Below are 9347 nucleotides of genomic sequence, written 5' to 3'. Positions count from 1 at the left end.
CCACTAAGCAGAACGGCCCTCGTGTCCCGATCCTTGATAAAGAAACGAAAAGGGTGAAATTCAGCAAGGACATTATTATCACGAGTAAGTTGAGGAATAGACAACAAACTACGCGTAGCAGAGGGAACTCGAAGGACATTGGAAAGATGCAGTTTGCGAAAATTGTGTGCAAGAAGAGAAGCCTGACCAACATGTGAGATGTGCATACCTGCTCCACTGGTGGTGTGCACCTGATCATGACCACGGTATGGCTCCTGAGTAGAGAGCTTGCCCATATCTCCGGTGAGGTGATTGGTAGCTCCGGTGTCCATATACCACGTAGGATCAATGGAGTAGGATGGAGTGCGGCCATGCTCATGGCTCGTCACCGCGGCGGCAGCTTGCTTATCATTCCCTTTGCCATTGTTGCCTAGGCCCAGAAAATCTTGCTTGAAGCGACGATGACAGCGGGACGCAATGTGACGCTCAATGCCACACAGCTGGCAGGCCTGCTGAGCGCCGCAGCAGGGACAACAAGCAACGGGCCAGCTACCACCAGTGATGGAGGGCGCCGAACCCCGCGGAGCGAACTGAGGCGAGGTCGCCGCTTTCCCACCAAGCGGTGCCGGCTTCTGCGACTTGCCGCGAGTCGCGGCGTTGGCGGAGACAAACCCTGGAGAGGCTCGGCGCGCCTTGATGCGCTGTTCGCGGCCAAGGAGGCGCGTGTAGAGCTCGCGGGGTGGTAGTGGGGCCTCGTGACCATGCACATTCTCAATGAGGTTATCATAGTCATCATCCAGGCCGTTGAGTACATGGGTGGTGAAGTCTTCATCACCAAGCGGCTGACCAATCCAGGCCAACGTGTCCGCGAGACCAGTCATCTTGTTGAAGTAGTCCGTGACGCTGAGGCCATCAAGCTTGGTCTCCCCCAACTCGGTGCGTATAGAATGAGCACGCACCTGAGACTGAGAGGCGAAGCTGCTGTGAAGTACCGACCAAGCATCCTTAGACGTCGCGGTGAAGATGACCAGCGACGACATGCTCGGGGTCAGCGACGGCTGTATGGTGGAGAGGATTGCCTGATCCTGGGCCACCCACACATGATGAGCCGGATGATACGGCGGCGGGCACGGGATGGAGACGTCGACGTAACCCTCCAGGTAGCGGCTGCGGAGGAGAGGAAGCACCTGAGCCCGCCACGACAGGTAATTGTCTGGCGTGAGCTTCACCGGAAGGAGATGTGAGAAGTAAAATGGCGATGGCGGTGGAGCACGATCCTGTGTCGGTGGTGCGTAGAGACCCATAGATGGATCCGTCTCGTGAGGCGGCGCAATCACCAAGGGTGCGCCATAGCCGGGGATAGCGCCAGCATACGGGTCCCCTGGTGACGGAGGAGGCGCGGCCCCGTAGGGCAGCGAAGGGGGCGGCGCCGCGTAGGGTTGAGGACGCGTCGGTGCCACATAGGGCTGCGGCGGCAGCGCGCCGTAGGGAGACTGCGGCCAGGCGGATTGCGGTGGAGGCGGAGCACCCAGAGTGGATGCAGGGGCGCCATACCACGGGGGGCCATAGGCCGGACCCGAAACATCATACGGGTGTAGGGCGGCATACGGCGAAACGGAGGCAGCGCCATAGGTTGGGGCAGAGGCGGTGTCGTACGCTGGCGGCTGACCCTGGAAGGACGGCGGCGCCGGTAGGGCACCCGTAGTGGTCGAGGGCGACGGGCCACCAGAGGACGGCGGCGGAGGCAGGTCGCCGTGGGCGGCTCCCGATCTGATCTGGGAGCCCGCGGGCGGCTGGGTGGTCCACCAGGCCGAGGTCGCGGCCAGGGGCTGGGAGGCCAGAAACGACGACGAGGGAGCGGCGGCAGGGGCCGGCGCAGGGGGCGGTGCAGCGACGGTGGCGGCGGTGGCGGGGGCCGGCGCGACCGAGGCGGCGGGTGCAGCGGAAGACATCGTAACTGAGGGAGGCCTGGATTAGGGGGTATTCGGATAGCCGGACTATACCTTCAGCCGGACTCCTGGACTATGAAGATACAAGATTGAAGACTCCGTCCCGTGTCCGGAAGGGACTCTCCTTGGCGTGGAAGGCAAGCTTGGCGATACGGATATGTAGATCTCCTACCATTGTAACCGACTCTATGTAACCCTAACCCTACCCGGTGTCTATATAAACCGGAGGGTTTTAGTCCGTAGGACAACATACACATCAACAATCATACCATAGGCTAGCTTCTAGGGTTTAGCCTCCTCGATCTCGTGGTAGATCTACTCTTGTACTACCCATATCATCAATATTAATCAAGCAGGACGTAGGGTTTTACCTCCATCGAGAGGGACCGAACCTGGGTAAAACTTCGTGTCCCTTGTCTCCTGTTACCATCCGGCCTAGACACACAGTTCGGGACCCCCTAACCGAGATCCGCCGGTTTTGACACCGACATTGGTGCTTTCATTGAGAGTTCCTCTGTGTCGTCACCGTCAGGCTCGATGGCTCCTACGATCATCGATAGCGATGCAGTCCAGGGTGAGACCTTCCTCCCCGGACAGATCTTCATCTTCGGCGGCTTCGCACTGCGGGCCAATTCGCTTGGTCGTCTGGAGCAGATCGAAAGCTACGTCCCTGGCCGTCAGGTCAGATTTGGAAATTTAAACTACACGGCTGACATCCGCGGGGACTTGATCTTCGAAGGATTCGAGCCACTGTCGAGTGCGCCGCACTGTCACGACGAGTATGATCTAGCTCTGCCGCCGAACAGTGCCCTGGAGGCCGCACCCGCATCGGCTCCGACCCTTAATTCAGAGCCAACTGCGCCGATCGAGGATGGGAGGTTGGATGCCACCTCGGGGGCTGCGACCCCAACGGTGATTGAGCCAAGAACCAGCCCCGTACTCTGCGAGACTCGTAACTCCAAGGAGCCAGACTCCTCTCCGGACTCCGAACCCTCCGCGCCCCTACCGATCGAATCCGATTGGGCGCCGATCATGGAGTTCACTGCCGCGGACATCTTTCAGCACTCGCCTTTCAGCGATATCCTGAAGTTACTGAAGTCTCTCTCTTTATCAGGAGAGCCCTGGCCGGACTACGGTCAGCAAGGTTGGGGTACGGACGATGAAGAAATTCAAAGCCCACCCACCACCCACTTTGTAGCCACTGTCGACGACTTAACCGACATGCTCGACTTCGACTCCGAAGACATCGACGGTATGGACGCCGATGAAGGAGATGATGAAGAACCAGCGCCTACTAGGCCCTGGAAAGCCACCTCATCGTATGACATATACATGGTGGACACCCTAAAAGAGGGAGATGGCGATGGAACAGCGGAGGATGACCCCTCCAAGAAACAGCCTAAGCGCCGGCGTCAGTGGCGCCGCTCAAAATCCCGCCAAAACAAACACGGTGATTCCAGCACGGGAGATAATAATACTCCGGAAAGCGCCGAAGAAAACCCCCTCCAGCAAGATTTAGCACAGGAGGATGGAGAAACAAGCCCTCACGAGAGAGCGGCAGACAGAGAGGTCGAGGACGATAATTATATGCCTCCCTCCGAAGATGAGGCAAGCCTCGACGACGACGAATTCATCGTGCCAGAGGATCCCGTCGAGTAAAAGCGTTTTCAACGCAGGCTTATGGCCACGGCAAGAAGCCTCAAGAAAAAACAGCAACAGCTTAGGGCTGGTCAAGATTTGCTAGTCGACAGATGGACTGAAGTCCTTGCGGCCGAAGAGCATAAACTCGAACGCCCCTCCAAGAGCTACCCAAAGCGCAGGTTGCTACCCCGATTAGAGGAGGAAGCACTTGATGCGGTCGACCGGCCACCTCATGGTCGTGACAGAGAGGCCTCTCGGCCCTCCACTCAAGCCGCACCACGTACCAAGGCACGGGAATATGTGCCAGACTTATGAGACATGTTGCAGGACAAGGCAAGGCAAACAAGATAGATCTACGGATCGCGTGGGCGCCCCACGGCTCGAGACGGTAACCGTCACGCCGGCCACAAATTCGGCGGGGCCGAACACAGTAGACAAGGCTCATTGGAGCTACGTCATGATATAGCCCAGTAAAGAGGCGCCGCACACCCACTCTGCTTTACAGACGAAATAATGGATCATCAAATCCCCGAGGGTTTCAAACCCGTAAATATCGAATCATATGATGGCACAACAGATCCTGCGGTATGGATCGAGGATTATCTCCTTCATATCCACATGGCCCGCGGCGATGATTTCCACGCCATCAAATACCTCCCACTCAAGCTTAAAGGACCAGCTCAGCATTGGCTTAACAGCTTGCCAACAGGATCAATCAGTTGTTGGGAGGACCTGGAAGCCGCATTCCTCGACAATTTCCAGGGCACTTACGTACGACCCCCAGACGCCGATGACCTAAGTCACGTAATTCAGCAGTCAGAGGAATCGGCCAGGCAATTCTGGACACGGTTCCTAACAAAGAAAAATCAAATAGTCGACTGTCCGGATGCTGAGGCCCTAGCAGCCTTCAAACACAATATCCATGACGAGTGGCTGGCCCGGCACCTTGGACAGGAAAAGCCGAAATCTATGGCAGCACTCACGACACTCATGACCCGCTTTTGTGCGGGAGAAGACAGCTGGCTTGCTCGTAGCAACAATATGACCAAGAACCCTGGTAATTCGGACATCAGGGACAGTAGTGGCAGGTCACGTCGCAACAAGCAGAAGCGCCGCATTAACGGCGACAATGCTGAGGATATGGCAGTTAATGCCGGATTCACAGGCTATAAATCCGGTCAGCGGAAAAAGCCATTAAAAAGTAATCCTAGGGGCCCGTCCAGTTTGGACCAAATACTCGACCGCTCGTGCCAGATACATGGCACCCTCGAAAAGCCAGCCAATCACACCAACAGGGATTGTTGGGTGTTCAAGCAGGCAGGCAGGTTAAACGCCGAAAATGAAGACAAGGGGCTGCATAGCGATGACGAGGAGGAGCCCCGGGCGCCGAACAACAGTGTACAGAAGGGCTTTCCCCCACAAGTGCGGACGGTGAACATGATATACGCAACCCACGTCCCCAAAAGGGAGCGGAAGTGCGCGTTAAGGGACGTATACGCGGTAGAGCCAGTCTCCCCGAAGTTCAACCCATGGTCCTCCTGCCCGCTCACCTTTGATCGAAGGGACCATCCCACTAGCATCCGTCATGGCGGATTCGCCGCATTGGTTCTAGACCCAATTATTGACGGATTTCATCTCACTAGAGTCCTTATGGACGGCGGCAGCAGCCTGAACCTGCTTTACCAGGATACAGTGCGGAAAATGGGCATAGATCCCTCGAGGATTAAGCCCACCAAAACGACCTTTAAAGGCGTAATACCAGGTGTAGAGGCCAACTGTACAGGCTCAGTCACACTTGAAGTGGTCTTCGGATCTCCGGATAATTTCCGAAGCGAGGAGTTAATCTTCGACATAGTCCCGTTTCGCAGTGGCTATCACGCACTGCTCGGGCGAACCGCATTCGCTAAGTTCAATGCGGTACCGCATTACACATACCTTAAGCTCAAGATGCCAGGCCCTCGAGGAGTAATTACAGTCAATAGAAACACCAAACGCTCCCTCCGAATGGAGGAGCACACGGCGGCCCTTGCAGCGGAAGTTCAAAGCAGCCTCTCCAGGCAGTTCTCCAGTCCGGCCACTAAACGACCAGACACCATAAAGCGCGCCCGGAGTAACCTACAACAAGACCGCCTGACACGATCCGAGAAGGCGTAGCAATGCGGCCCCAACCCCAACCCTCGCAAAAAGGCGACGCCAGTACTTCGCGTACACAACTACGCTCTAGAGATACCATGGGCACAGGGGGAGGGGCACCATCACGGCACGCCCAATACACGGCTTAAACCATACCAGGGGCTGCTGATTTTTTAATTTTCTCTTACTTTCAGGACTTCATCCTTCGGAAGGCCTGTTCGGCAGTTCAATTACCGCACAAACGATGCAAGAACCAGGGAAGCAGACAAGCCACGCCGCACTACGGAACTCCCAGGTGGTCTCTATCACGAGCAGTATACCCATTCCGCATACTATTCCGCAGCTTGCCCCTGGAACGGACATGTTAACTAGTCCAACCTTTCACTTATCGCATTATTTGTATCGTTCTACTTTGATCGCAGCCATTTTTAATAAACAACGCACAACTTTCGTCTATTTTTGCATTACCTTTTTTTCTTTACATATGTTCCTTAACGACATGTTGCACCCGTACACATTGGTACGGCCAAAATACGCCAGGGGCTTTAGTACCCCTCAATATGGTGTGAGAAGTCTGAACACTTTAACAAGTGCGGCACCCCGAACTTATAGCATTATATGCATCGGCTCTGAATCATGTCTTGGGTCAATAGTTGGGTTTGCCCGGCTCCTATGTTTTGGTGCCTTACGTTCCGCTATATCGGCTAAGGTAGCACTAGGAGAACCACTGCGATTGTGCCCCGGTTGACCTGGGTCGAGCACCTCAGTGGAGAAATCTAAAACTGACTGTCATGATGAAGCGAGAGTTGGTCGCTATTCGAGAGGTTTTTTCGAGTCCCTAAAGACTTATGTCGCTTAGGGCGAGGAGCCGGTTCTGTCCGGCCAAGGCGTGGATAGCGCCCCGAACTCGGTCTTCCGAACACCAGGGGCTTCGCCGAAATTTAAAATTATAGAATTCTATGGCTAAGTGAGAGTGTTCACGCATTATAGTCCGATTGCCTTGTTCGTTGGGCTGAGCGCCTCCCTCGAAGGACCCAAACATGGGAAAAAGAGCGCTCAGGTTTATCCCCGAACACCCCAGCACTAGCGGCACGGGGGCAGAAGCCGACGACTCGCCATCTCTCAGAATTGATAAACAGCCGCACAAAAGGTAATATTTTAAATTCCAACAGCATTGCTTAGCGCATATAAACAAGTTTTTAGCGCACAGGACAAAACGAGCAAGTTTCACTCAAAAATTACATCCCTAGAACAATCATCCGCCACAAGGCGGGCACCCTTCAGAACATCATTATCGTAATTCTCAGGCTTGCGATGCTCTTTCCCCGGCGGTGGCCCGTCCTTCACAAGCTTCTCAGCATCCAGCTTGCCCCAGTGCACCTTAGCACGGGCAAGGGCCCTACGGGCACCCTCAATGCAGACGGAGCGCTTGATGACTTCGAGTCTTGGACAGGCCTCCACCAGCTGCCGCACCAGCCTGAAATAGCTCCCAGGCAGAGCCCCTCCAGGCCACAGACGGACAATAAGGCCCTTCATGGCCTGTTCGGCCGCCTTGTGGAGCTCGACCAGTTGCTTCAGCTGGTCGCTCAGGGGCACGGGGTGTCCGGCCTCAGCGTACTGAGACCAGAACACCTCCATCGAGCTGCCCTCCTCGGCTCGATAGAATGCGGCGGCATCGGACACACTCCGGGGAAGATCTGCGAACGCTCCTGGAGAGCTCCGGATTCGGGTAAGTAACAAGTAACTCACGTTTATGTGTTTGCTTTGCATAAATAATGCCTTACCCGCCGCTATCTTCTTCACCTCATCCAACTCCTGGAGGGTCTTCTAGGATTCGACCTTGGCAGACTTGGCATTTTCGACAGCCACAACGAGCTCGGACACTTGCGTCTTCGAGTCAAGCTCCAAACTCTCATGTTTTTCCATGAGAGCCTGGAGCTCTTGCCGCACCTTGCCAACTTCGGCCTCATACTTCTCCCGCTCGGTGCGCTCCGAGGCCGCTCTCTTCTCGGCCTCGACCAGTGCTTGCTTAAGGGTCGCCACTTCAGACGTGGCCCCTACAATAGCCACGATAATCCTGTCATTCTTTGCAATTGCACCTTTTTATATATATATTTAAACAAGGTATTTCTTACCTTCGTTGTCCTCGAGCTGCTTCTTGGCACGACCGAGCTCTTGCTCGGACTGCTTGAGGTTCTGCTTTAGCGTGTCCACTTCCGCAGTCAGTGCGGCGGACGCAAGCAGAGAAGCCTACATACGCATATTGACTCCTTTTGTTAGACTCCTGTGAATTTTATTTGATCCTCTATTCGGCTTTTCTTCCCGAACGCCAAATAGAACATCAGGGGCTACTGTCTATGCGGTAATATTATTTACACATTCTTTACTTACCTCAAAGCCTGTCAAAAGGCTAGTACAAGCTTCAGTCAGTCCGCTCTTGGCGGACTGAACCTTCTGGACCACCGCGCTCATAATAGCGCGGTGCTCCTCGTCGATGGAGGCGCCTTGGAGCGCCTCCAACATATTGTCCGGCGCCTCCGGTTGGACGGGGGCCACCGGCACGGCGGACTTGCTCCTCTTGGAAGGATGTCCCCTGCCGGACTCTGGAACCTCTGAAGGTTCCGGAGCGGTGTCCGGCCTAGAGCCAGACTTGGAGCCCCGGGGGGTTTCATCCCCTTTACTCCTGGAGTCCGGGAGGTCGCCTTGCGGCGCCTCCAGGACCACCTCCTCCCGGCTTGGATAAACATATTCAACATGAGGGAAAGCTGTGCAATAAACGAATACTATGAATTACTCTGGTATCCGGATACTTACGATTTGGCCAGGGGCTTGGCCCTAGGCGCCCACTCCTCTCCGCCGCCGTCGGCGTTGGTGGAGCAGTCTAGAGGAAGGGTTATCCCCTTCTTGGACCCTTCGGCCTCCCCAGTTGGGGCGGCCTTCCTTTTCTTCCCTTCCCCCGCTGTAGGGGGAAGGGTCTCTTCTTCCTCCTCCTCGTCTTCGCGGGAGGAGTGCGTCTTGGATTCGTCGGATGATGAATCCGACACCTCCGGGCGTCGGGCACTCTTTCGAGTCCTCGTGGCCTTCTTCTTGACCTTCTTCTCCGGCACCACATAGGGTGCAGGAACTAGCAGCCTAGCCAAGCGAGCGTCCGCTGGGCCTTCGGGCAAAGGGGCCGGACAGTTGATCTATCCGGATGTCACCTGCCAATCCTGTCAAAGGAAAGGGAGCTTAGATCCTGCATAGAGTCAAACTATGAAAAACTGATACCCTGTAAAAGGAAAAAACAGCTTACCGCGAGAGCGTGACGCTGCACACTGAATCCGCGATCCTCAGTAGCGGATGCGGGAGCCTCGGCGCCCTTGAAAAGCACCTTCCAGGAATCTTCGTACGTCGTGTCGAAGAGCCTGCTCAGAGTTTGGTGCCGCGCCGGGTCGAACTCCCACAGGTTGAAAGCCCATTGTTGGCACAGGAGGATCAAGCGGATGAGCATAACCTAGACTACGTTGACAAGTTTGAGCTTCTTGTCCACCAGGGTTTTGACGCATGTTTGGAGTCCGGTCAGCTCTCCTTTTTTACCCCACGACAGGCCCGTCTCTTTCCAGGACGTGAGCCGCGTTGGGGGTCTGGACCGGAACTCGGGGGGTG

The sequence above is a fragment of the Triticum urartu genome, chromosome 2A (assembly GCF_056163025.1).
Source record: "Triticum urartu cultivar PI428250 chromosome 2A, HENAU_Tu73, whole genome shotgun sequence".
Taxonomy (NCBI): domain Eukaryota; kingdom Viridiplantae; phylum Streptophyta; class Magnoliopsida; order Poales; family Poaceae; genus Triticum; species Triticum urartu.
The sequence above is the reverse complement of the archived record's forward strand: the minus strand, read 5'-3'. Positions refer to the sequence as shown.